This window comes from Nicotiana tabacum, chromosome 1 (assembly GCF_000715075.1).
Source record: "Nicotiana tabacum cultivar K326 chromosome 1, ASM71507v2, whole genome shotgun sequence".
Taxonomy (NCBI): Eukaryota; Viridiplantae; Streptophyta; class Magnoliopsida; order Solanales; family Solanaceae; genus Nicotiana; species Nicotiana tabacum.
The window spans coordinates 341,845-368,923 of record NC_134080.1 but is presented as its reverse complement, the minus strand read 5'-3'; the positions used below and the strand labels follow the sequence as shown (position 1 = coordinate 368,923).

The 27,079-nt window shown below is 38.4% G+C and overlaps 1 long non-coding RNA gene across 1 annotated transcript; it reads right to left on the bottom strand.

Moving 5' to 3' along the window:
• Nucleotides 1-1,217: 1,217 nt before the first annotated feature.
• On the bottom strand, nucleotides 1,218-2,971 carry LOC142173331 (uncharacterized). The gene is made up of 2 exons (XR_012703124.1): nucleotides 2,447-2,971; nucleotides 1,218-1,294 (listed from the first exon to the last, which is right to left on the bottom strand). It is a non-coding gene; the product is annotated as an uncharacterized LOC142173331 (long non-coding RNA).
• Nucleotides 2,972-27,079: the final 24,108 nt, after the last annotated feature.

Below are 27,079 nucleotides of genomic sequence, written 5' to 3'. Positions count from 1 at the left end.
AAAGCTAATTATTGAATGTCACAATCATGCTACGCAAGCGAATCTATGGTCGTGTTGAAATTATTAACGCACCTGATGAAGAGTTCACTAGCCTTCTATTTTAGAAGTGAATAAGTCATATAAATATTTAAAGAGAATATAGCTCTTTGAAATTAATTGATAAAACTAAAACACTTATATTTGAATGGCTAACTTTTATCAACTTAATGGAATGATTTGGAGATTTTCGTCATTAGAATAGCACTGGGCCCATTATGATTTTAAAACATCATTTTTTTAATTCTAAATGCAAGAAACAAACTGCCGCAAATCACTTTCTTTCTTCCCTTTCTCTTTTCTATTTACTTATGAAAAATGTAAAAATATATATTTTTTTAAAAATATCTTAACGATCTCATGCCTATTTGGCCTAACAGATTTATATTTCTTTAAGCAAAATATTATTCTTATATGGAACTAAAATTTAGCCAAAGTTCACTAAGAATCTTTACACCAATATAATCTCAAAGATAAAACCCTTTCACATCCCCAGTAGAAAAGAAATAACTTATTGATACCATGATCTTATCAAACCCGTATACATATTCTACTTTATGAGGAAATTTAGATTTTCGATATCCATGAGAAATAACCTTAAACTAACATGAGAGTCAAGATAGTTACATGAATCTGACAAGGTCTTTGAACCCAAATGACAGAAAATATTCTTTGTTAAATTTCATATTGTACTACCACTAGCATGAGTAAAACAAAATTATACAAAATTTTGTAAATGACACTAATCTAGAAGAAATTGAGCAACCATCATTCACTAGTTGAACTCGAATGGTACTCCAACAACAACAGATATTTAAGCTTCAAACAATAATTTTTAATTACAAACACAGAACAATCAAGAAAATAATCTCGTTCATTGCTTTAAATATTTAACTAACTTGGATTAATTATTTCCAGCACATGAGATAAGAACTAAACTTTACTTTCAATTTATAAATTTAAGCAATCTCCACAACTAAAATCCGCATGTTGATTTCCAGAACAACACAAAAATATGAATAAAAAAGAAACTGATATGAAGTAATTCACACACCCCTGACATAACTTGTATCCGCAACTCTAATAACTTGACAAGAAAATAAGGAAAGCTGGAACTATTTAATTACAGGTGTTCTATACATATTCATCATAAGGAGCAGACCTTATTGAAGGCATGGAAGTAAACTAAAGAAGCTTAAATCATCTCATTTTGCATTCATTCTTGACCCAAAAGTAGTACAACAATTGAAGAAATTACCTGATCAACAGAGAAAAAATATTAGCAAGGGAGGGACTGAATTTGAGCAACGCCACAGCAACGCCACAGCAGCAAAATCAACAACTTATGACCCGAGAAACATCCCAGAAAAATCCAGCAAGAAAGTATTTGAAACCGGTAACTATTTCCCCAAGCAATCACCTAGGATTACTCTATTTTCTTTCAAGTTTTACACTCTAAGAAACACTCACAAAGTTCAGAATTTTCAGCTCACTATTCAGTATGTTCAGCTGATCTTTTCTGAAGTTTTTGTGCTTTTTTAAGGTGTAGAAGGTGATGGCTAAGTGTGTTAGAGTGTGTGTAAGTGCAAGATCCAGTACCCATTAATTGAAAGAAAGACCTCTATTTTATAGGAAAGGGTGGCCATCAATTATTATTGCAAACCTATCCAAAGGATAGATTTTCTACCAAAAATCTGTCCCAACAGTTCAATGGACAAATTTTTGGTGAAAAATCTGTCTAAAGGACAGTTTCTTTACCAACTGTGTATAGTGTTTGGAATAGTGTGCTCAAAATAGCTATTAAAATAGTAAAAGCAACCGAACATGCGCCCTATACTCGAGTACCCTCTGACTTTATCAATAAATAGCTGAATTCAAAACTCAAACCTGCAAACTAACCAAACTATGAATTGAAACAACAGAAACAAGACTTAAAAGATAGCCGAACTAAGCATTCAAACTAAATAGATTGAAATCAATTTAGTTTTGCAATAATAATTGAACGAGCATTACTAAATTATCACACATGACTAATAATAACTTAACAAACGACTAACTAAATAAACGATTCAACTAATCTTTTTTTTTATTTGTCATGAAACTAGTATAAAACACTTAACTATCGACCGGCTAGGTCGGAAAACTGAAAATTCAGACTCAACAAGTTCACACAAAATAGTCGACCGGCTAGGTCGAAGAACCGAAAATCAGAACCAATAGACAATAACAAACTACTCGACTGGCTAGGTCGAAGAACTGAAATTCGCATTTATAAAGTAACATGTAATTCAAAACTAATACTCAATTGCACTTAACTAACAACTACGTTAATAGAAATTAAACCTTTAAAACGAATACTAATTGCAAAAGCGAAAAATTAGAGAATATAAAGAGGAAGTAAGGTTTATACCAATCGAGGGCATTTGACACTATTCGAGCCACTAGAAGATGTCGGGATGCCAATTGGTGGGTATCCGACCACGAGGCGCATGTTTCTTTTTGGCAGACGCTAAACCAATAGATTCTGGCATCTTTCCAAAAGGAAACAAATGCCTTTGGGTCGAAAGAAAAAAGAAAAAAAAAACAAAAGAAAAGGAGAAGCAGTGGCGGCGGGGCAGTGGGAGTCGCCGGAAAAACCAATGCCAAATGGTAACCCTTGTTGAGCTCTATCTATGTATGTAAAAATTAGGTGGAAAGGGTGGCTCAATCTCCGCGAATTTATCAAAAAGTGGTGGCTAGGGTTTTGATTTAGGCTAGATTCGTGGAAATTGGTTGGGATTTGGAAGATATGAGGCTTGGATTCATGGAGAGGAGGTTGAGAGGATGAAATGGTAAAATTTTGGGGTGGTTTGGAGGTTGGCCGCCGCCGGTGGCGAACTCCGGCGGGTGGAGCAGAGGCGGTGGAGGAAGAAGAAAAGAGGAGAAGGGGTCTCTAGGGTTTGGGAGAGTGAAATGAAGCCAAAAATCTGATTATTGGGCCTTTTATATGCCAGGCGAAATTAAATCTCGGCCATTGGATCAAGGATAAGGGAGGGCTCAGATTTCATCTTGATTTTATTAAACAAAGTGACGTAGTTTCACCTTGAAACTACGTCGTTTCGAATTTTTTCCTGGCAGCCACTCAATTAAACATGATATTACACTCTTAGCCACCTGATCATTAATTTTAGCCCATTTTCCCTTAATCCTACTTATTAAACTAATTTTACACAAATAAATTAATTAAACAACTTATTCTAATGATCAATTAACTAGATTAATTCACCAACTGAACAGCTAGTTAATTCTTAAAATGCACAAATGAATAAAGAACTATTTTTTTTAGTATTTTATGATAGGAAATATGCAATTAAAGTCACAAAATTGAGAAAAATAATTAAAATAACAAAACACTAATAACTTTAGTAGGTGTTAAAATAGTGCAAAAATTAGGTGTTCATAGCTGCCCCTCTTTGTTCGAGAACATGAAGAGTTTTCGTGCAAAGAAAAGTAAATGCCATAGCTAATTTTTGCTCACATGTCACTCCAATGGAAGCAATTTTCTTTTTTGAAAAAAAGTGACCGAACCTTGCTTCTGAGGCTACCTACATATCCTTGGCTAAAAAGGAATCAGGTCAGTGTAGTTTTGAAAAAAATTTGGTAGCTGGGACTACCGGACACTAGAGTTAAGACTGTTGCTGCTGTTTCTGTCGTTATTGCTATTGTTGTTACTCGCTTCTTACATCAAAAAAGAAAAAAAGAAGAGTACTATATATGTCTGCAAACTAAGAGTACAAAATTCCTATATATGCGTCTTCTGGAGTCAAATCTTGATTCTTGACCTGCTCGCTTGCGTTGACCTTAGATTGGATCTTGATTCTTTTGAAGAAAAGATTATGACTCAATCTCGATTGTTTGCTTTCTGGATCAGAATTTGAGAAGATGAATCTTGAGAAGCTGGGTTGCTGACACATTATCAAAGCTAACTCCAACTATCTTGTGATCGAAGGACTTCTTTCTTCTGATGAGAAACTGAAACTGCAAGCTTTCACTTGTGCTATACGGCAGAGCCTGCAAAGCGATCAAAGACAAACAAAAACGAACAAAAATTTTCTGCCCTAGTCTGGCACTAGAAAAATTTTGTGAGTTATTAGAGAAATCTGTAAATTATCTTTATTGAAAAGGTAAATAGAAATAGTAGTATAAACTAGATAAAAAAGATAAAATTTGGTAACAAATGATTGTGTAACCAGGGATCGGTACCCTGTACTACTGAAAGAAAATGTAACTAGGGGCTGGTACCCTATCTTACTGGAAGGAAATAGAATCAGGCGTTAGCACCATGTATTATTGATAAAGTGTTGAATCACTCTAGGTGAAAAAGGTTCTACCTGAGTTAAACTGTATTAAACAACCTGAGCGAAGATTACTTCTAACCAAAATTATGAGTTGGATTCCTCCAGGCGAAACAGTTCTACGTGAGTTAGGCTACATAAAACACCCTGAGTGAAGAGTACTTCTACCTGGAACTATAAGCAAGATCCCCCTAGGCAAAATAGTTCTACATGAGTTAAGCTGCATAAAACAACCAGAGCGAAGAGTACTTTTACCTGGAAATATGAGCTGGATCCCCAAGGCGAAAGGATTCTACCTGCGTTAAGCTTGAGTAAAACACCCTAAGCGAAGAGTACTTCTACCCGGAACTATGAGCTGGATCCCTCCAGGCGAAACAATTCTACTTGAGTTAGGCTACATAAAACACCCTAAGCGAAGAGTACTTTTACACGGAAATATGAGTCGGATCCCCATAGGCGAAACAGTTCTGCCTGAGTTACGCTACGTAAAACAACCTGAGCGAAGAGTACTTCTACCCGGAACTATGAGCTGGATCCCCCTAAGCGAAGCAGTTCTACCTGAGTTAAGCTGTGCAAAACAACCTGAGCGAAGAGTACTTCTACCCGGAACTATGAGCTGGATCCTTCCAGGTGAAATAGTTCTACCTGAGTTAGGCTACATAAAACACCCTGAGCGAAGAGTACTTCTATCCGGCACTAGGAGTTGGATCCCCCTAGGCGAAATAGTTTTACCTGAGTTAAGCTGCACAAAACAACCTGAGCGAAGAGTACTTCTAACCGGAACTATGAGCTGGATCCCTCCAGGCGAAACAGTTCTACCTGAGTTAGGCTACATAAAACACTCTGAGCGAAGAGTACTTCTACCCGAAACTATGAGCAGGATCCCCTAGGCGAAACAGTTCTACCTGAGTTAAGCTGCATAAAACAACCTGAGTGAAGAGTACTTTTACCTGGAAATATGAGCTGGATCCCCAAGGCGAAAGGATTCTACCTGCGTTAAGCTTGCGTAAAACACCCTGAACGAAGAGTACTTCAACCCGGAAATATGAGCTAGATACCCCTAGGCGAAACGGTTTTGCCTGAGTTAAGCTACGCAAAACAACCTGAGCGAAGAGTACTTCTATCAGGAAATATGAGCTGGATCCCCAAGGCGAAAGGATTCTACCTGCGTTAAGCTTGCGTAAAACACCCTGAGCGAAGAGTACTTCTACCTGAAAATATGAGTTGGATCCTCCTAGGCGAAACGGTTTTGCCTGAGTTAAGCTACGCAAAACAACCTGAGCGAAGAGTACTTCTACCCGGAATTATAAGCTGGATCCCCCTAAGTGAAGCAGTTCTACCTGAGTTAAGCTGCGCAAAACAACCTGAGTGAAGAGTACTTCTACCCGGAACTATGAGCTGGATCCCCCTAGGCAAAACGATTCTACCTGAGTTAAGCTACGTAATTGGGAGGTGTGAACAATAGTGATGCATGATGAAAAAGAAAAAAAATAGAGATTTTAAGGAGCTTACGTTTGGTGACGTTCGTTCTTTTAGGATCGACATTTTGCACTACTTTGTTCCTGCTTCAAACAAAGAAAAATTTATGAGTTTTCAAAGTGGTGGTTGGTTTGTGGCCTTGATGCCCTGAGTAGTTTGATTCACGGCCACTGCTATCGAAGAAGTGATACTGTCAGTGTGGTACATAGATGCTCGGCTGCTCTGTATCATTTTTTAGAGACCTTGGCTTTCCAATGTTGCCCCCAACTGTTTCATACCCAGATATCCATGGTATCGCTACCCTTGTCTCTAAGGCAACACAATTTTTCCTTAAAATCAAACTCAACTGTCTTGCACCCAGTATTAGTTTGTGTCTGTAGTGCTTATCAACTTTTCTCATGAAGCAGGTCTTGCTAATGTGACTTTCCAGTTTCTTTGAAACACTTTGTTCGCCTTATCAAATGATATCTCAGATGGATTCGTGCCTTCGTCAATGCTATATATGCCCCAAATTGTGCTCGATATTACGGGGAAACTGTAGCTAGTTTTGCAGCCATTTCTTTGCTTCACTTTTGATGCAGGATTAGACCGAAAGGGACTCAAAGAAAAATATGGGTAAAAATAGAATAAAAGAACTGTGCTTAAATGAAAGGTGTCCCTTTCGGGGAAAGGAATAGGGAGACTTATCTGGAGGTATGTGACGACTTCAATGAATCATGACACGCATTTTGGACTGGACGCATGATCCGTCTAAGCTGTCTAATTCTCAAAATCCGCCGCAAATGTTCATCTTGAACTTGTCTTGGTTGTGTTCATGCTAGAGAATCAAAGACCCTCATTCGGCTAGTAGCGCCCTTTGCAGGGTTTCGCTAACTAACCTCTCTCATTTCTCTACTAATTGTCGCCTTATGGTGCCCATCTGGGTTTTCACCAATAAGACTGTCTCATTTCTCTGCTCACGGTCGCCTTATAGTGCCCGTACGGGTTTTCACTTATAAGATTCTCTCATTTTTTTTAAATTTTTTTTGACTAAGATACTGCATGAGGGAGGTTACCCAACGCCTTTGGCATGGGAACTTCAAACATTCTCAAAAAACAACTATCAGAAGTTTTTGAAAGGTAAAAAGGCAAAATGAACCTTGAACTGAATTACAAATTTTGGAACCGTTTTTACATAAAAACCGTGAAATAAAATAAACTTTTGCCTCAGTTTTGGAGTATTGGGAATATGGATCTTTTTTGGGGGGACCGAACCCAGGGTAAGTCTGCCTACGTATCCTTTCGGAATCAGGTCGGACATAGTTCAATGACTCAGGGATTTGTTGTTAGGCTTTTTTTATTAGAAGTACACAGGTTCCAGAAATAAATAAGACAAATACATCTCAAAAGAGTTAACAAAAGGGTGACACCTATTCGGAATTGCGAGCAAATGATAGCCTTCGTCATCTCGATCTGAGAAAATCGATGTATGAAAATTCTACAGCGGATACATATCAGACATAATATCTTTTGACTGCATCTGCGTTAATAGTCATGTCTGGTATCCGTCCTTATTCATCTACCAAGTGCAAATCCCCTTTTGGTAACACTTTCTTGACGATGTAGGGTCCTTGCCAGTTCGGGGTGAACTTTCCTTTAGCTTCTACCTGGTGCGGAAGGATGCGTTTCAAAACCAGCTGTCCTACCTTAAACTGCCTTGGGCACACTTTTTTATTGTAAGTGCATGCCATTCTTTGCTGGTATAATTGGCCGAAACACAATGCCGCTAGCCGTTTTTCATCGATCAACATCAGTTGTTCTAATCGGGTCTTTACCCACTCGGCGTCTTCAATCTATGATTCCACAATAATTCGGAGAGAGGGAATTTCGACTTCAGCGGGTATTACAGCTTCGGTTCCATATACAAGTAGATATGGAGTTGCACCAACAGATGTGCGAACAGTCATGCGGTATCCCAAAAGAGCAAAAGGCAACTTTTCATGCCATTGCCTGGAACCTTGGATCATCTTCCTAAGAATCTTCTTGATGTTCTTGTTTGCCGCTTTAACGACTCTATTGGCTTTGGGTCGGTAAGGGGTAGAATGGCGATGCATGATTTTAAATTGTTCGCATACCTCCTTCATCAAATGACTATTTAGATTGGCTGTATTGTCAGTGATAATGGTCTTTGGGATACCAAAGCGACAGATGATTTTGGAATGAACAAAGTCTACCACTGCTTTCTTGGTGACTGCTTTGAAAGTGATGGCCTCCATTCACTTGGTGAAGTAATCAATTGCAACCAAAATGAATCTATGCCCATTTGAAGCCATTGGCTCGATCGGCCCAACGACATCTATTCCCCAAGCAACGAAAGGCCAAGGAGAGGACATGGGATGCAACTATGAAGGAGGCGAGTGAATCAGGTCACCATGAATTTGGCATTGGTGACACTTGTGAACAAATCTGAAGGAATCTCGCTCCATAGTAAGCCAATAATACCATGCCCGCAGAATCTTCTTTGCCAAAACATATTCATTCATGTGAGGTCCGCATACCCCCAAATGCAATTCACTCATAATCCGCTCTGCTTTTGTAGCATCTATGCATCTCAAAAAGTTTAAATCTGGGGTCCTCTTGTATAGAATTTCCCCATTCATGAAAAAACCACTAGCGAGCCACCTTGTAGTTCTTTTTTGATCTCCTTTAGCATGCTCTGGATATTCTCTTGTTTTCAGGAATCGTTTTATGTCATTATACCATGGTTCACCATCTAGTTCTGTCTCAATTGTATTGCAGTAACTATGTTGATTCCGAACTTGGATTTCTAGTGGATCAATATGAGTGTTGCCTGGATAAGGGAGCATCGAGGCTAAAGTAGCCAAGGCATCGGTTAGCTCGTTGTGAAACCTAGGAATGTACCTGAACTCGATGGATTTGAATCTTTTGCTCAAGTCTTGCACACATTGTCTGTACAGAATAAGCTTGATATCTTGAGTCTCTCATTCGCCTTGGGCTTGCCGGATAAGCAAGCCAGAATCTCCCATAACCAATAGTTCATGCATATCCAGATCGATGGCCATTTTCAAACCCATGATACAAGCTTCGTATTCTGCCGTATTATTGGTACAGAAGAACCGAAGTCGGGCCATTGCGGGGTAATGATGTCCAATAGGTGAGATGAGGATTGCCCCGATCCCAACTCCTTTGATATTGACAGCCCCATCAAAATACATTTTCCATATAGGGTGATCGTCTAGAACAACTTCCTCTATTTAGTTGACCTCTTCGTTTGGGAAGTATATGCTAAGTGGCATGTACTCATCATCAACTGGATTCTCTTCCAAATGATCTGCCAAAGCCTGCGCTTTCATCACGGTGCGAGTGACATAGACGATGTCAAACTCTCTGAGCAGGATTTGCCATTTTGCGAGCCTGCCAGTGGGCATTGGCTTTTGGAAGATGTACTTCAAAAGATTCATTCTGTATATGAGGTAAGCAGTGTAGGCTAAAAGATAATGTCTCAGCTTCTGAGCAACCCAAGTCAAGGCACAACATGTCCTTTCTAAAAAGGTGTCCTTAACCTCATAATTGGTGAACTTCTTACTCAAATAATAGATTGCTTGTTCCTTTTTGCATATTGCATCATGTTGCCCCAGAACACATCCGAAGAAATTATCCATCACCGATAAATATAAAAATAAAGGCCTACCAGGTTCAGGTGGGACCAGTACAGGGGGTTTTGACAGATAATCTTTGATTCTGTCAAAAGCTTTTTGGCAATCGTCCGTCCACTTGATAGCGGCATCCTTTTTCAGCAACTTAAAGATGGGCTCGCACGTGGTTGTGAGCTTAGCAATGAACCTACTGATGTAGTTCAACCTCCCGAGCAAACTCATGACTTCCTTTTTGTTCTTCGGGGGTGGCAGATCTCGAATGTACTTTATCTTAGATGGATCCAGTTTAATGCCTCTTAGACTGACTATAAAATCGAGGAGTTTCCCAGATGGAACCCCAAATGCACACTTGGCTGGATTAAGCTTAAGGTCATACCTTCGAAGCCGTTCGAAGAACTTTTTCAAATCGCACACGTGATCAGCCTGTGTCTTTGATTTTATGATGATATCATCGACATATACTTCAATCTCTTTGTGCATCATGTCGTGAAAATGGTGGTCATAACCCTCATGTAAGTTGCCACTGCATTCTTTAAATCGAAAGGCATGACCTTGTAACAATAAGTACCTCATGAAGTGGTGAAAGCGGTCTTTTCTGCATCATCCTCATCCATTAGAATTTGGTGGTACCCAACATAGAAATCCACGAACGATTGTATCTCATTCTTTGCGCAATTATCTACAAGAATGTGGATATTTGGTAAAGAAAAATTATCCTTTGGACTTGCTTTGTTCAGGTCCCTGTAATCAACACAGACTTTGGTCTTTCCATCCTTCTTCAGCATAGGCACAACATTCGCCACCTAGGTGGTGATCGGACAGCTCTGACCACATTGGCGCTCAGTTGCTTCATTATTTCCTCTTTGATTTTGTCACTCATGTCTGTTTTAAATATTCGTTGCTTTTGTTGGACTGGTGGAAAATCAGGATACGCAGAAAGCTTATGAACTACTAGATCAACACTTAAACCCGGCATATCATCATAAGACCAAGCAAACACATCTCTGTATTCAAATAAAAGTTGAATCAAGGCATCTCTGGTTTTTTGTTTAGTGTGAATGCTTATCTTCGTTTCTTTAACTTCTTCATGACTTCCGATATTAATCAGCTCAGTTTCATTAAGGTTAGGCTTAGGCTTGTTTTCAAATTGTTCCAACTCTCTTTTTATTTCCTCAACAACCTCATCTTCATCATATTCAACCTCTTGATGCATTATTTCGATATTAGACAGCTTTTTAAGATCTGGGCGTGAATTCCGCATGCATGCCATGTTATTAAAGCCGGCATTAACAAAACTGAAATGGAAATAAAATGACAAGAACTAGAAAAAAGAAAAGCTAAGAAACTTAATAGGAAACTGAACTGCATTTCATTGAATTCAAAAGGATAGAAGGGTTAACATCAAAACAAAACAATCATACTGAGATGTTTGGATTACAACCCTGAAAGTAACCCAAAATACAAAAAGAAGCTGCAAAAGTAAATTACCAAGACTCCTTCCTTGTGGGGAGATGAGTTGCTTCCCAGTTGGTGAGCATGGTGTCTGGGTCAGTTAGTTGCATATCAGCACGACTAGTGCCTTCACCAGCCTGGATCATATTCACTTCAGAAAATATCTAGCTGAGGCCATGGCAAATTTCATCAATGTTTGCATGCGCCGAGGAATTTTGACTCTCTTGGAGTCGTGGCTTGACAAAAGTATAGAAAATCTAAGGCATAGGTTGTTGCAAGACCCATCCATGATTTTTGCGGTGTTTGGCTTTGTTTTTGTCTGCTTGTGTTGGCCTGAAGCCTAAGCCAAAAGTACCCTGGTTACTGAATGGAGAAATAGGCTCCGAAATTCCTTGCAATGATGCCCCCAAGCCTTTTCCTGGCTCATAACCTTGTCTCAACATAATTGCAGCCACCATTACAGATGTGGCAGAAAGACGATGATGCAGAATAGGCTTTCCTTCCTTAACATGGTCCACAACAACCACTTCAAAAGCCTGATAGACAATGGACTCACACCCTTCCTTGGCCTCAATACAGGGGATTAACGGGTCTTTATAAATGGAAGGCTCGTCTTCCCCATGAACAATAATTTCTTGCCTGTCATGTTCGAATTTGAGCATCTGATGCAAGGTGGATGGCACAGCTCGGGCCGTATGGATCCATGGCCTTCCAAGAAGAAAATTATAAGAAGTGGCCATGTCTACTACTTGGAAGACAATCTCAAAGTCAACCGGCCCAATCGTCATGGTGAGGTTGATCTCCCCAATGGTATCTCTTGCTGAGCCATCAAAGGCCCGAATGCGAACATTGTTGGGTCGGATTCTGTCTGTATTGATCTTCATGCTTTGCAAGGTAGAGAGGGCATACATCTACACTTGAGCCTCCATAAACCATGACTCGCTTTACATAATGCCCATCACATTTGACCATCAAGTTCAAAGCCCTATTGTGCCTCGCTCCCCCCTCGGGAAGTTCATCATCAGTAAAGGAGATTCGGTTCACCTCAAAAAATCTGTTGGCCATCTTCTCTAACTGATTCACTGTGGTCTCCTCTGAGATATGTGCTTCGTTCAAGACCTTGATTAGTACACGGGCATGCTCTTTGGAATATATGAGCAGAGATAGTAGAAAGATTTGGGCAGGAGTCTTTCTTAGATGGTCATTGATCGAGTAGTCTTAAACTTTCATCTTTTTCAAAAACTCCTCTACCTCTGCTTCAGTGACTGGTTTCTTTATTGGCAATTGGCCTTCTCTTATTTGCTTGGCCTTCCTCATCTCTTCTGGAGAGTAACACCTCCTCGATCGAGTCAAACCTCCAGTTTCCCCACTTCATCTATGATTTTCTTGCCTTTGTAGGTCATCACGGTTTTGTTGTAGTTCCAAGGAGTGGTTTTTGTGTTGGTCACATGGGGTTGCACGACTGGTTTGATTATGATCGGCTCTGTTATACCTTTCGTACCTCCCTACTTCTGCTTTGTCACGGGGTGGCCTCCAAGTACATATAACCTTGGGCTTGGAACACTGGAGCGAACTTCCAACCTCGAGATTTTTGGAACAGATAAAGTTGCCTTTTTGAGCTCTGGGTGCCTTTCACAATCAATGGCACATCTCAGCTGGGACTTACTTCCAGACTTGTTCTTTCTTGAATTGCACCCACTGTTATTTCTGCTCGACCGATCGGCTTGTATTCTTGATCTCGGCCAATCATTCCTACAAAATGAACATCATTGTGTGCTGGCAACGAGTTGTTTGTCACATTAGGAGGGTCCTCGCCATTCGTCACTACAATTAATTTTTCAGAAATGAGCCTCTCTATAGCTCTTTTTAGAGTCCAACAGTCATTAGTGCTATGCCCCGGGGCACCTGAATGATATTCACATCTAGCATTCGCTTGAAATCCATGTGAGTCAGGGTGCATATGGTAGGGAGCAATGGGTCCAATCACGCCCATTTGCTTCAGTTTCTGGAATAGACTAGAGTATGATTCGACCAATGGAGTGAATTTTTCTGCCGGCCTCTGCTCTCGACCATAATCCTGCCTGGGATGAGCATTGTAGGGTGCCCAAAAATTTATCTGCTGAGGTCGGGGGGGCCTTGGAGCAGGTGCCCGTACCTGCTGATTAGGAGGCCGAGCATATGATTGAGCATTGAACACTGTATATTATGGTGGGCCCACAGAGTATTGAGGAATTGGCGGGGGACAATAATGTTGAGGGTAGCTAGATTGTCCCTGTTGAGCTTGCACATAAGGGTGCGATGCCCCTCTTTGAACTCCTCTAGATCCCGAAGTCATTATGGACCCTTCATCTCTCTTCTTTCTATTTGCCAAACCTCCCGACCCATTTTGGATAGCTTGGGTGGTGGCTTTCAGAGCAGCTTGACTTACAATTCTGCCAGTCTTGAGGCCATTTTCGACCATCTCCCCTATTTTGATTGCTTCTGCAAAAGGTCTACCCATTGCGGACATCATGTTCTGAAAGTAATCAGGCTCTTGAGCCTCCAGAAAAACAGTGATCAACTCATGGTTATCCATGGGTGGCTTAACTCTGGTCGCTTGCTCCCTCTACTTGATGGCATACTCCCTAAAACTTTCGGTCGGCTTTTTCTTCATATTGGACAAGGAATTACGATCCGGCGCAATATCAATGTTGTACTGAAATTGTTTGATGAAGGCCTGGGCCATGTCATCCCAAACATGCCAGTGAGAGATATCTTGGTCAATGAACCATTCAGAAGCTACCCCCACAAGGCTTTCCCCAAGTAAGCCATCAGCAACTCTTCCTTTCCTCCTGCACCCCTCAGTTGGTTGCAGTGCTTTTTAAGTGGGCGATAGGGTCGTCGTGCCCATCATATTTCTCAAATTTTGGGGTCTTAAACCCTTGTGGCAAATGGATATGAGGGAACAAGCATAGATCACTGAATGAAGCACTTTTGTGACCACCTAGTCCCTATATATTCTTTATATTCTGTTCAAGACTTTTCATTTTCCTGGCCATCTCATCTGGCTCAACCGCCGTAGCAGGCTTTTCAGTTTCCACTGGTGACTCATACTGAGGAGTCTGATTATATGGAGTCGAGACCCCGAAAGCCATATTTGGAGAGTACTATTGGCCATCATAAGTATGAGATGGTGGCTCAGTGTTTTGGCCTCGTCATAGGAGGTGGTGGCTGGATTGTATATACTAGTGCGCCCGACACGACGAGAGGGGTGTTCCTAACTGGTGCGACTGGAGGTCGCATGTTAGAGGTACCGGGGGCAGCGTGGAGGTTGTAGTTTGGCACATTCCCTGGTGGTAGAATGTGATCGCTCATTGCATGGAGTGGTGTTTGAGTTGCCTGGGGTATGGTGGAAGTTCCCTCTGAAGGACCCTGGGGTGGAGGTCGACCGGAAACCCAAGCTTGATATACATCTGACAGTTGTTGTCTCAATTTTCTTATCTCCTCCAACTCTTGCTCAATTGACTGATCCCGCGGATTGTCACTGACCAACTCGATTTCATCATTGTTATCCATTACCACTGCTCCCTTAGATCTTGTGAAGTAATGATGTGTTGCCAGTTTCACCACAAACCAACCACCTTAAGCTTACTAGATAAGAGGTAATAAATGTGTTAGGGTTAAGCATTTTACTGATAGGAATCACACGTAGATATGCTATGCTCCTAAAATATCACCATCTCTAACATGCTTTTGGAAAGTTTCATGTTTCATTCCGGCTTATCAACTTGTTGCTTATTGACACTATTATTTCCTTCTCTTTTTCCGTTTTTTTTCACTCGCCTTGTTTTGATCCCTAACTTTAGAGTCATTTGAAAAATATTTGATCGAACCTTTTGTGGGTTGCCTACGTATCATGTCGCCGCATGAATCAGATCATTACGTAGTTTAGGTACATGACAATTTTTTTTTACAAAGCAAACATCTTTTTGGATGAATTTTTCTAAACAAAAATCTTTTTCATTGATTTTCAATATAATATTTTCGATACAAGACTCAAAAGGCAAGAGTTACATAAAGATAAACAAGACCAAACTTGACTCAAACAAACTTTTTAAGATAAAAGGCAAAACAACAAGACTCAAAACACCAAAAGACTCTTACAGACTCAAAAACAACAAAAGCATAATGAAAAAGAACTGATAACTAAAAGAAGACTTTGATCTTTGCAGTAGAATCCACCAGCATCACTGTAATCAAGGCTCTTGTTCCTGCGGCTGACCCCCAACATTGCGATATATCCTCTCCAAGTCTACAGATATATGACGAGCAACGTTAAATGATACTTCTGCAAATCGCTCGGGCGTCATTCCCTGGTAACTCCTGCATGCTCTTGAGGTATATGTGGCTGCCTCGAGGATCTTTCCCTTAATGTATTCCTGAGCCACATGTAACTCTTGATTTTGCTGACCACGAGTCTCAGCTAGATCCAGTGCATCACGCTCGCGGTCTAAGGCCATATCTTTCTGGCGCCAAATTTCTAGAGACTCCGCTTCTAACTGATTGATCACCTTTTGGTAGTGGTGTCTTTCTATTTCAAACTCTGCGATTTGGCTCTCCTTGCTTGACTCAACTCCCCCTATCTTCTCCCTTAGACCTTGGATTAATGGAGCAAAACCTTTACGCTCATGATCACGGACTACCCTGAACTGGGCTTCTTTCTCTTCTTGTTGCTGAGAGGTTGTGACTATGTTCTTCTTTTGAATTTGGGCTTTAAGTGCTTGCTTCTCTCGTGCCCACTGAGCCTTTTCCCGCTCAAAATCAGCCTGTTTTATGTCCATGGTTGTCTCTAGAATGCCCTTATCTTCTTGTAAAATTTCAATACAAGATTGGAACTTTTATGCCACCTCCCTTCTGGTTTCTCTAACTCTGGCCTCGATTTCCTCCTCCCAATCAACTGCATGCCGTATGGATCTTTCTGGCCTTTGCTCGGGGATAGCCTGGTTATGAAACCACTCAAGATATGCGAGGCTTACCTCCCCCCATTCACGATCAGCTACCATCTCGTCCAAATCAGAAAATCGACTACCAAACCAAACCTTTTGCGCATATGACTCCCTTGGAGGTTCCTCTACCTTGAATTCCCACATGAACAGGCGCATGTCCTCAATCGGGGGCCCTTTTTGCTCTCTCCCTAGCTGGCGCATGACGCGTAGAGGCGCGTAGGGTTGGAAACCTCTAAAACCCATGAGTATGAAGAACGGGCGATACATTGACATATGCATGAACTTAGTAGAAGGGAACCAGTAATAGTTCCAAATGATTCTATCAGCACTCAATGAACCAAGTAATGTCCGCCAAGCCCTCACCCCCTCTGGAAGATTACAACTCGCAGCTCTGTCTGGGTAACATCCAATGTAATTCAGCCAATCATCATTGAAATTTACTACTATTGGATGATGATAAAGGTGATCTATGAACCATATCTGCAGCAGAATGTTGCATCCCTCAAAGTAATCTCCACCTTCTTGACAAAGGGGTCAAAGCCCGAAAAATATCTCCCAAAATCATGGGAAGAATGGTATGATCCTCAATACTTTGCAAATACGAGACTACCGCAACCAATCAAATTCTGATGCGCCCACCACGCTCTGGAAAGACCATGATCCCTAGAAATGATATCTTGAACGCGAAGATTCTCAACTCCCTCTAAGCGTCATAACTCAACTGGTTGACGAATTCTGTGCCCGAGCAATTCTCAAACCCTTTCTCGTCCCCAAATCTGTCATAAAGATATTCCGACGGAACCCAACCTTCGTTTAAGCAAACCATTGGAATTCGACGGAGGCATAACTTCTTTAAAAAGTTGTTCACACCAACTTTTCTCGGAGCAGCAGGCTTTTTCCCACGAAGGTCTCTCCCCAATCCAGTGAATCCACCTAATTCTTCCAATGTGGGCATCATTTCACAATCTTTGAACCTAAAGACATTGTTCACGGGGTCCCAAAAACCCACTAGAGCCTCGATTAAATCTTTGTTAGGCTTAATTCCCATGATGTTTGTGAGGAACTTGAGGTGCTTAAATACTTGATTCCATTCCCATGTAGCGAAAATAGCCCACCAATTATAGAGACTACTCGGGATCTTATCTCTGATCAAGAACATAGGAGGTGTCTCGTCCCTTACCCTTTTCTGACTGCTTCTTTGTGGAGAACTCATGGTGATCCTAAGAATAAGATAAAAGGGGTTAGGACTTACCTAAACTATATGCTAATTATGATCATTCATTATTTATTTTATTTTTTGGTCAATTTGGGACTCGATTTATTTTTTTATTTATACATACATATATATATATATATATATATATATATATATATATATATATATATATATATATATATATATATATATATTTTGAAATTATCGGACACAAAAGTTGAGATGATAAAAGCAGAAAAATGGCTATTATTACAAAGACTGCCCTTTGATACTTCCATAGAAGGCATAAAGGATGTCTCGGCAAAAACAGCCAAACACAGGAACAAAATGATAAAAATAGACAAAATAATTAATAAAAAACTACTTTACGAAAATGACCCTTTGCTACTCCGAGAGGGGTTCAAAAGTTGTCTCAGCAAATATAACCAGACAAAACTAGATAAAAATGGCTACTTTTGCGAAAACAACCTTTCGGTACTTCCGGAAAACTGCTTCGACAAAAATGGCCAGACATAAGGGCAAAATGGTAAAAGGTGAATAAATATGGATAAAGTAACTATTTTTACAAAAACGGTCCTTCAACACTTCCCAGGAAGATTTTAAGGCTGTCTTGCCAAAACAGCCGGAACATGAGGGCAAGACAGTAAAAAGGTGACCAAAATAGGCTCTCTTTTTTCGAAAATTTTATGAACATGCATAATTTTATGCTCCTTTTTTTTTGAAAAGTGTGGGCTGAACCCGATGGAGGTTGCCTACATATCTCACATCCGGTGAGAATCAAACCCACGTAGTTCGGTAAAACTTGGTACGTTTTCCTTTTTTTTAGTGAAAATTAATCTTTACAACTCATACCAGACTAGTACAATAAATATATATATATATTTTAAAAAAAGGTTTATTGGCACTAAACTAGGAGAATTATTCTTTTTTTCTTCTTTTTTTTCATTTTTAATAATTACACTAATTTTTTTTTTTGAAAAAGTCAGTCGACAATGCAAGTAAGCCTTCCAAATGGTATATCAAGTAGCACATACATGAACATGATGGTCTTAAAGAGGATACCTGTCTTATACGGACCCGACCCCTGTGCCGAGTTTCGGTAAGTCAAATGCACGTGATGCAAATAAAGCGAACATACTAGGGATATCCGGCATGAGGTTTGTTCTTCTAGGTTTGAATCCTATTAGAGAAGGTATCTAGACTGGCTTACTCGAGCGGACAACTCGAGCCGTGGAGGGTCAGTGTACCGGTAGCATTGCTTTCCGGATTTACTGATGGTGCTCCCCGCCTAAAATATATATGACTAAAATCCTTCACCGGGTGACAAACACCTCGGTTATCTCAAATAAAGTGGGTTATATCAAGCAAATTCCCAATTTTAATTTCAAGAAGACTCAGAGGGGGTGCGTGAGAAAACAGTTTATATGTACAGTTCAATAATATCAAAACGGTAAAAATCGAACAGGTATCACATTACACAAATAAATCACAATATATACAAAATTAATAAAGCCAAATAAAAGTCAAAATGTACAAGCTCGAATTCTGGTTGTTCCCTAGCGGAGTCGCCAGAGCTGTCACACCCCTTTTTCTACCCCCGAAAGAATATTATGTTATGGATCGTGGGTTAAAGAGTTTTTCCAGTTGAAGTGACAAATTTGAGTAGGGATTATTCTATTGTTCAGAGTCGCCACTTGGAATTGATTTTTTTTTTTTGGTGTTCCAAGTCACCTTTTGTTTGAATCCCTAGTCAAAAGAAAGTTTGACTTTATTATTATTGGTCTGCGAAAATAAAGTTCGGGTAAGAAATTCTGTTGACCAGGAAGAAAGTGTAAGGCTTTCCCCGAGTCCCGTGGTTCTAGCACGGTCGCTTTATTGACTTAAACTTGGCTTCAATTAATTTTGGACATGTGATTTATAAGATTTTCATGTTTTACCTACCCACTTTTATTTCTTAATTATTAGAATTATTAAAGAATATTTTTGGATATTGCCATAACCATGCTACACACGTGAATGCATGATCGAACAAAAATTATTAATTTATCATAATCGCGCCTCGCAAGAGAATCTGAAATCATGACAATCAATTATTTGTAGTGCTTTTACTTTTGAGAAAATTACTACATTTATACTTGAGAAATTAATTTGGAAAATTTATTAAATATCACTACCGCGCTACGCAAGCGAGTCCGTGGTTATGACAAAAATAATTGGGCCTAAATGAGGAGGCATGATATTTATTTGCAAAGCTAATTATTGAATGTCACAATCACGCTATGCAAGCGAATCTGTGGTAGTGTTGAAATTATTAACGCACCTGATGAAGAGTTCACTAGCCTTCTATTTTAGAAGTGAATAAGTCATATAAATATTTAAAGAGAATGTAGCTCTTTGAAATTAATTGATAAAACTAAAACACTTATATTTGAATGGCTAACTTTTATCAACTTAAGAATGGAATGATTTGGAGATTTTCGCCGTTAGAATAGCACTGGGCCCACTATGATTTTAAAACATCATTTTTTCAATTCTAAGTGCAAGAAACAAACTGCCGCAAATCACTTTCACATCCCCAGTAGAAAAGAAATAACTTACTGATACCATGATCTTATCAAACTCGTATACATATTCTACTTTATGAAGAAATTTAGATTTTCAATATCCATGAGAAATAACATTAAACTAACATGAGAGTCAAGATAGTTACATGAATCTAACAAGGTCTTTGAACCCAAATGACAGAAAATATTCTTGGTTAAATTTCATATTGTACTACCACTAGCATGAGTAAAACAAAATTATACAAAATTTTGTAAATAACACTAATCTAGAAGAAATTGAGCAACCATCATTCACTAGTTGAACTCGAATGGTACTCCAACAACAACAGATATTTAAGCCTCAAACAATAATTTTTAATTACAAACACAGAACAATCAAGAAAATAATCTCGTTCATTGCTTTTAACATTTAACTAACTTGGATTAATTAGTTCCAGCACATGAGATAAGAACTAAACTTTACTTCCAATTTATAAATTTAAGCAATCTCCACAACTAAAATCCGCATGTTAATTTCCATATCAACACAAAAATATGAATAAAAAAGAAACTGATATGAAGTAATTTACACACCCCTGACATAACTTGTATCCGCAACTCTAATAACTTGACAAGAAAATAAGAAAAGCTGGAACTATTTAATTACAGGTGTTCCATACATATTCATCATAAGGAGCAGACCTTATTGAAGGCATGGAAGTAAACTAAAGAAGCTTAAATCATCTCATTTTGCATTCATTCTTGACCCAAAAGTAGTACAACAATTGAAGAAATTACCTAATCAATAGAGAAAAAATATTAGCAAGGGAGGGACCAAATTTCAGCAACAAACAACAACGCCACAACAGCAAAATTAATAACTTATGACCCGAGAAACATCTCAGAAAAATCCAGCAAGAAAGTATTTGAAACCGGTAGCTACTTCCCCAAGCAATCACCTAGGATTCCTCTATTTTCTTACAAGTTTTACACTCTAAGAAACACTCACAAAGTTCAGAATTTTCAGCTCACTATTCAGTATGTTCAGCTGATCTTTTCTGAAGTTTTTATGCCTTTTTAAGGTATAGAAAGTGATGGCTAAGTGTGTTAGAGGGTGTGTAAGTGCAAGATCCAGTACCCATTAATTGAAAGAAAGACCTCTATTTTATAGGAAAGGGTGGCCATCAATTATTATTGCAAACCTATCCAAAGGATAGATATTCTATCAAAATCTGTCCCAACAGTTCAATGGACAGATCTTTGGTGAAAAATCCGTCTAAAGGACAGTTTATTTACCAACTGTGTATAGTGTTTGGAATAGTGTGCTCAAAATAGCTATTAAAATAGTAAAAGCAACCAAACATGAGCCATATACTCGAGTACCCTCTGACTTTATCAACACATAGCTGAATTCAAAACTCAAACCTCCAAACTAACCAAACTATGAATTGAAACAACAGAAACAAGACTTAAAAGATAGCCGAACTAAGCATTCAAACTAAATAGATTGAAATCAATTCGATTCATACAAACTAACATGAAGCGACTAAGATAACAAACTGAAGTGCGAAATAGAAGTTAAACGAGCATTACTAAATTATCACATATGACTAATAACAGCTTAACAAACGACTAACTAAGTAAACGATTCAACTAATCTTTTTTTTTGATTTGTCATGAAACTAGTATAAACACTTAACTATCGACCGGCTAGGTCGGAAAACTGAAAATTCAAACTCAACAAGTTCACACAAAATAGTCGATCGGCTAAGTCGAAGAACCGAAAATCAGAACCAATAGACAATAACGAACTACTTGACCGGCTAGGTCGAAGAACTGAAATTCGCATTTATAAAGTAACATGTAATTCAAAACTAATACTCAATTGCACATAACTAACAGCTACGTTAATAGAAATTAAACCTTTAAAACGAATACTAATTGCAAAAGCGAAAAATCAGAGAAGATAAAGAGGAAGTAAGGTTTATACCAATCGAGGGCATTTGACACTGTTCGAGCCACGAGAAGATGCCAGGATGCCAATTGGTGGTTGTCCGACCCCGAGGCGCATGTTTCTTTTTGGCTGACGCTAAACCAATAGATTCTGGCATCTTGCCAAAAGGAAACAAATGCCTTTGGGTCGAAAGAAGAAAGAAAAAAAAACAAAAGAAAAGGAGAAGCAGTGGCGGCGGGGCAGTGGGGGTCGCCGAAAAAACCAATGCCAAATGGTACCCCTTGCTGAGCTCTATCTATGTATGTAAAAATTAGGTGAAAAGGGTGGCTCAATCTCCACGAATTTGTCAAAAAGTGGTGGCTAGGATTTTGATTTAGGCTAGATTCGTGGAAATTGGTTGGAATTTGAAGGATATGAGGCTTGGATTCATGGAGAGGAGGTTGAGAGGAAGAAATGGTAAAATTTTGGGGTGGTTTGGAGGTTGGCCGCCATCGGTGGCGAACTCTGGCGGGCGTAGCAGAGGCGGTGGAGGAAGAAGAAAAGAGGAGAAGGGGTCTCTAGGGTTTGGGAGAGTGAAATGAAGCTAAAAATATGATTATTGGGCCTTTTATATGCCAAGCGAAATTAAATCTAGGCCATTGGATCAATGATAAGGGAGGGCTCAGATTTCATCTTGATTTTATTAAACAAAGTAACATAGTTTCACCTTGAAACTACGTCATTTCGAATTTTTTCCTGGCAGCCACTCAATTAAACATGATATTACACTCTTAGCCACCTGATCATTAATTTTAGCCCATTTTCCCTTAATCCTACTTATTAAACTAATTTTATACAAATAAATTAATTAAATAACTTATTCTAATGATCAATTAACTGGATTAATTCACCAACTGAACAACTAGTTAATTCTTAAAATGCACAAATGAAGAAAGAACTATTTTTTTTTAGTATTTTATGACAGGAAATATGCAATTAAAGTCACAAAATTGAGAAAAATAATTAAAATAACAAAACACTAATAACTTTAGGAGGTGTTAAAATAGTGCAAAAATTAGGTGTTCACAACAATTATATATCCAACAATTTCATTTCACTTTTTTCCTTTTCAGAATTAATACTTTATCAAATCAATGTAAAGTACTTTGTCAATTGCGTAGTGCAAATAAGAACACCAATTTATATATATAGCTTAACCAGCCAAAGAAAACAATTGAAAATAACGAAAAATAATGGTGCATGTAAAAATTGTTCAACATGATAATAAGAAAAAGAGTCGTACTACTCCTTTTACAAATGAGTATATATTACTACACTTTCTTATCAAACTTCTATCCTTTGTTTAAAAAGAAAACATTCTAGAATAGACAAAACCTCTAAGGATTAATCAATTGGAAAACAATAAAGCCTTCCGTTGGCAAATAGACCATAAACTAATTCTAATAGTTCTTTTGCAGAAAGTTAATATCATAGTACACAGTTGTCCCATAAATACAAGCCTATAGATGGTAGGAGACATGAGAAAATGAAAAAGAAATTAATTTACCTATTAAGATGTTGCTGAGCAAAATATGACAAATGAAAAGAGACAATACATAATATGGACAAAATGGAATTTCTTGTAGAAAGAAGAGAAAATTGTTAAATTGATCTGGCACTTTGTTTTGAACTTTTATAAGTACAATAAAAAATATGAAAAGTTTACCCATAAATTTTATTGGTGGCATCTCAAAGGATCAAAACTGATATAGAGGTGGAGCTTTAAAAACTTTGCCAAACTTAACATGTAATAACTACAGTAGACTAAACGATCATTCCTTTTGGTTGACTTAAATATTTTGAAAAATATTTTCATTATGAACTCATTTTCCTCCAATTGGAGAAAAATATTTTCCTTATCAAGAGAAGGAAAAATATTTTCCAAAACTCCTTTTTAACCTTCCCCACCCTCACCAACCCACCCCACCCCCTCTCCAAAAAAGGCTTTTTTTTTTACTTTTTTTTTTTTTTGCAATTTCAAATTTCTGTTTTTTCGTTTTTCTGCACCACCCACCCCCACCCACCTGCCCCTCCCCCCACAAAAGAAAAATATTTTTTAAATATATTTTTCAGTTTTATTTTTTTTATTTATCGGTTTAAAGGTTCAAAATTTTACAAGTTCCAAAATTATGAGTTCGGAGGCTTATGTGTTTGGAAGTTTACAGGTTTAGAAATTATAAAGTTTAGGGGTTCGAAATTCCGCGGTTTTAAAAGTTTAGAGGTTCGAAGTTTATGAAATTTGTGGGTTCAGCAGATTGTTGGTTTGAAAGTTTATGGCTTCATGTTTTTATATCTAAATTATTTATGAATACTCTTGAGAAGTTATTTTCCTTAATTTGTGTACCAAACACCGGAAAATGAATAAGATTACTACTTATTTCAAAGAAAACATTTTCTTGGAAAACATTTTCCACGAAAAATATTTTGGGTTATACCAAACACACCCTATATCAACAAAGAATTTATAAGAGAAATTCGAAATGAAAATATTTAAACTATAGTAGCTTTATATTATTGTTAATTCGTTGTTTACCAGAAAATGGACTTGGAAAATTATAACAGTGCTAGCTAGCACTATACCCTTTTGGTCACGTTTTAGCTTGGTTTCTTGGTGCTAGCTAACCAGCGAAAATAATGAGGCACGTAATCCTCCTAATTTGCCTCATGCCCGCACGGCTATGTAATTTGACATAGTTGGCGAAAGAAATGATCTAACAGGCTAACAGTTTGCCCTGGCGGCTGATCTAATTAACAATTGTCATCAAATATAATGCTCAAATCCTAAATCTGCCTCTGCTGTCCCACCACAAATCTTCACACTATTTCAATGCCTATTTCACACTATGATCATTGCTCAAGTCTTCCTAATTGTTCGACATAGCTAGCTAAGCCCCTCCACTTTTGTTATTTGTGGCTTGAATTATTTCTTTATATTTTTAGGAAACTCATAGTCCCTATAGGTGTAGAAAAACTCATTGTTCTAATAGATTGGGAAAGAAAAACATATAATCCTTGTCAAATTGGGAAACCTTTCTCATATATGTGTGGGACCTTTTGGAATTATATATAGGGGTTGTAGTTGGGGATTCTATAGATTGTATTGTGCTTTTCTTCTCATCCATAGTGGAAAACTCTCTCTGCTTTTGCTCCGAGGATTAGGCTTAGCCGAAACTCGTTAAATCCTTGTGTTGATTTTTCTTCTCTATTTGCTTTGTGTGTGATTGTGTGCTAGTTACCTCACAATATTCTGCAATAATTGGTATCAGAGCAAGGTTCGAGTTTCTACATATAATCTAGGGTTAAGATGTCTTCATCATCTTCAACAAAGTACGAAGTAGAGAAATTTGACGGAGGTTCTAGTTTCAGTCTATGGTAGATTAGGATGAAATCGTCCCAGGTGTTACAAGGATTATGGAAAACAATTGATGAGGATTTTCCTGAAGATATGAAAGAGACAAAGAAGGAAGACCTGAAGGAGAGGATTTTGAGTGCGATCTTCATGAGCGTTACAGATAGCGTTCTTCGGGAAATTGGTGAAGAAACTTCTGCAACAACGACATGGAAGAAGCCGGAAGATCTGTATTCTAAGAAATCGTTGACAAACCGCCTCTACTTGAAAAAGGAGGTTATACAATCTCCGTATGAACGAAGGTACACATGTTAAAACTCACCTTGATGAGTTTAATTCAATTATAATGGACTTTAAGAATGTGGATATCAAATTGAGACTGAGGATCAGGCCTTGATTGTGTTATATTCTTTATCACCGTCTTATGATACATTTGCCGATACACTACTATATGGGAAATACAATAATTCACTAGAAGATGTTAATAATGCACTAAAACCTAAAGAGTTGAAAAAGATCTTTCCAGACAACAAAATTGAGGGAGGGGGTCTTGTGATTAGAGGAAGAACACAACAAAAGGACTTTAACAGGAAAAAGTCAACCACAAGATCAAAGTCTAGAGCAAGGAAGCAACACTATTATGAGTGCGGAGAACAAGGTCACTACAAGAGAGATTGTCCTAAGCTGAAGGAGAAAAGAGGGAAGCAGAAATAGATAATTCGGCAAATATTGTTGACACTAGCAATAATTCTGATGATAGTGACTATGTAGGGGAAGTTTGTGCTGTGAGTTCTAGTCATGGGCAAAATTCTTGTGTTCTTGATTCTGGTGCTACTTTCCACATGTGTCCACACAAGAATTGGTTTGCAACTTACAAACAAATGAGTGGGACTGTCTATATGGGAGATGATAATCAATTACCACTAGAGGGGGTTGGTAACATCAAATTAAAAATGTTCGACGGAATTATCAGAAACATTGAGTATTGGCATGTTCCTCGGATAAAGAGAAATTTGATTTCTTTTGTGACTTTGGATGATCAAGGGTATAAATTTCACTCCGAGAATGAAATACCTAAAATGTGTAAAGGCTCCGTGGTACTCATGAAATGAAGGGTAATCTACATTATAAATTGTATCATCTTCAGGCCAGTGTAGTTGAAGGGGAAGCTGATGTAGCTTCTGGGAAAAGTGATCTGAATCAGTCTCAATTTTGGCACTTGCGACTTGGCCATATGAGTGATAATGGATTTTTTTTATTGAGTAAGCAGAATTTACTGAATGGGTACAAAAATCAAGTTTTAAATTTTTTGAGCATTGTGTGTTTGGTAAACAGACAAGGGTAAAGTTCATCAAGAAGGCCGATCACAAGACCAGAGACAAGTTAGATTATATACACTCTGACTTGTGGGGTCCAAACAGAATTCCCTCCAAGAGTGGTGCTAGATATTTTATGACTTTGATTGATGATTACTCAAGAATGGTGTGGGTATATTTTCTAAAATAAAATATGAGGCATTTTCGACATTTGTTAAATGGAGGACGATGGTTTAGAGGCAGACGGAAAAAAAAGTTAAACATCTTTGAACTAACAATGGGTTGGAATTTTGCAATTCTGAGTTCGATAATTTCTGTAGCAGGGAGGGACATAGTGAGACACCGCACTTGTGTTGGAACACCACAACAAAATGGTGTTGCAGAACATAAGAATAGAACGCTTTGTGATAGGGCACGAAACATGCTTTCACACTCATGTGTTAGCAAAGATTTTTGGGCTGAAGCAATCAATACAACTTGTTATTTGGTCAATAGATCTCCATCTACAGCTATTGAGGTCAAAACTCCTTTTGAGGTATGGTCTGATTCACCTGTTGATTATTCAAATTTAAGGATATTTGGTTGTCCTGCTTATGCTCATGTGAGGGATGGAAAACTTGAGCCGAGGGCAAAGAAGTGCATATTTCTAGGGTATGCAACTGGAGTGAAAGGTTATAGGTTGTGGGGCACAGATCAAAAGACTCCAGGGCTAATTATCAG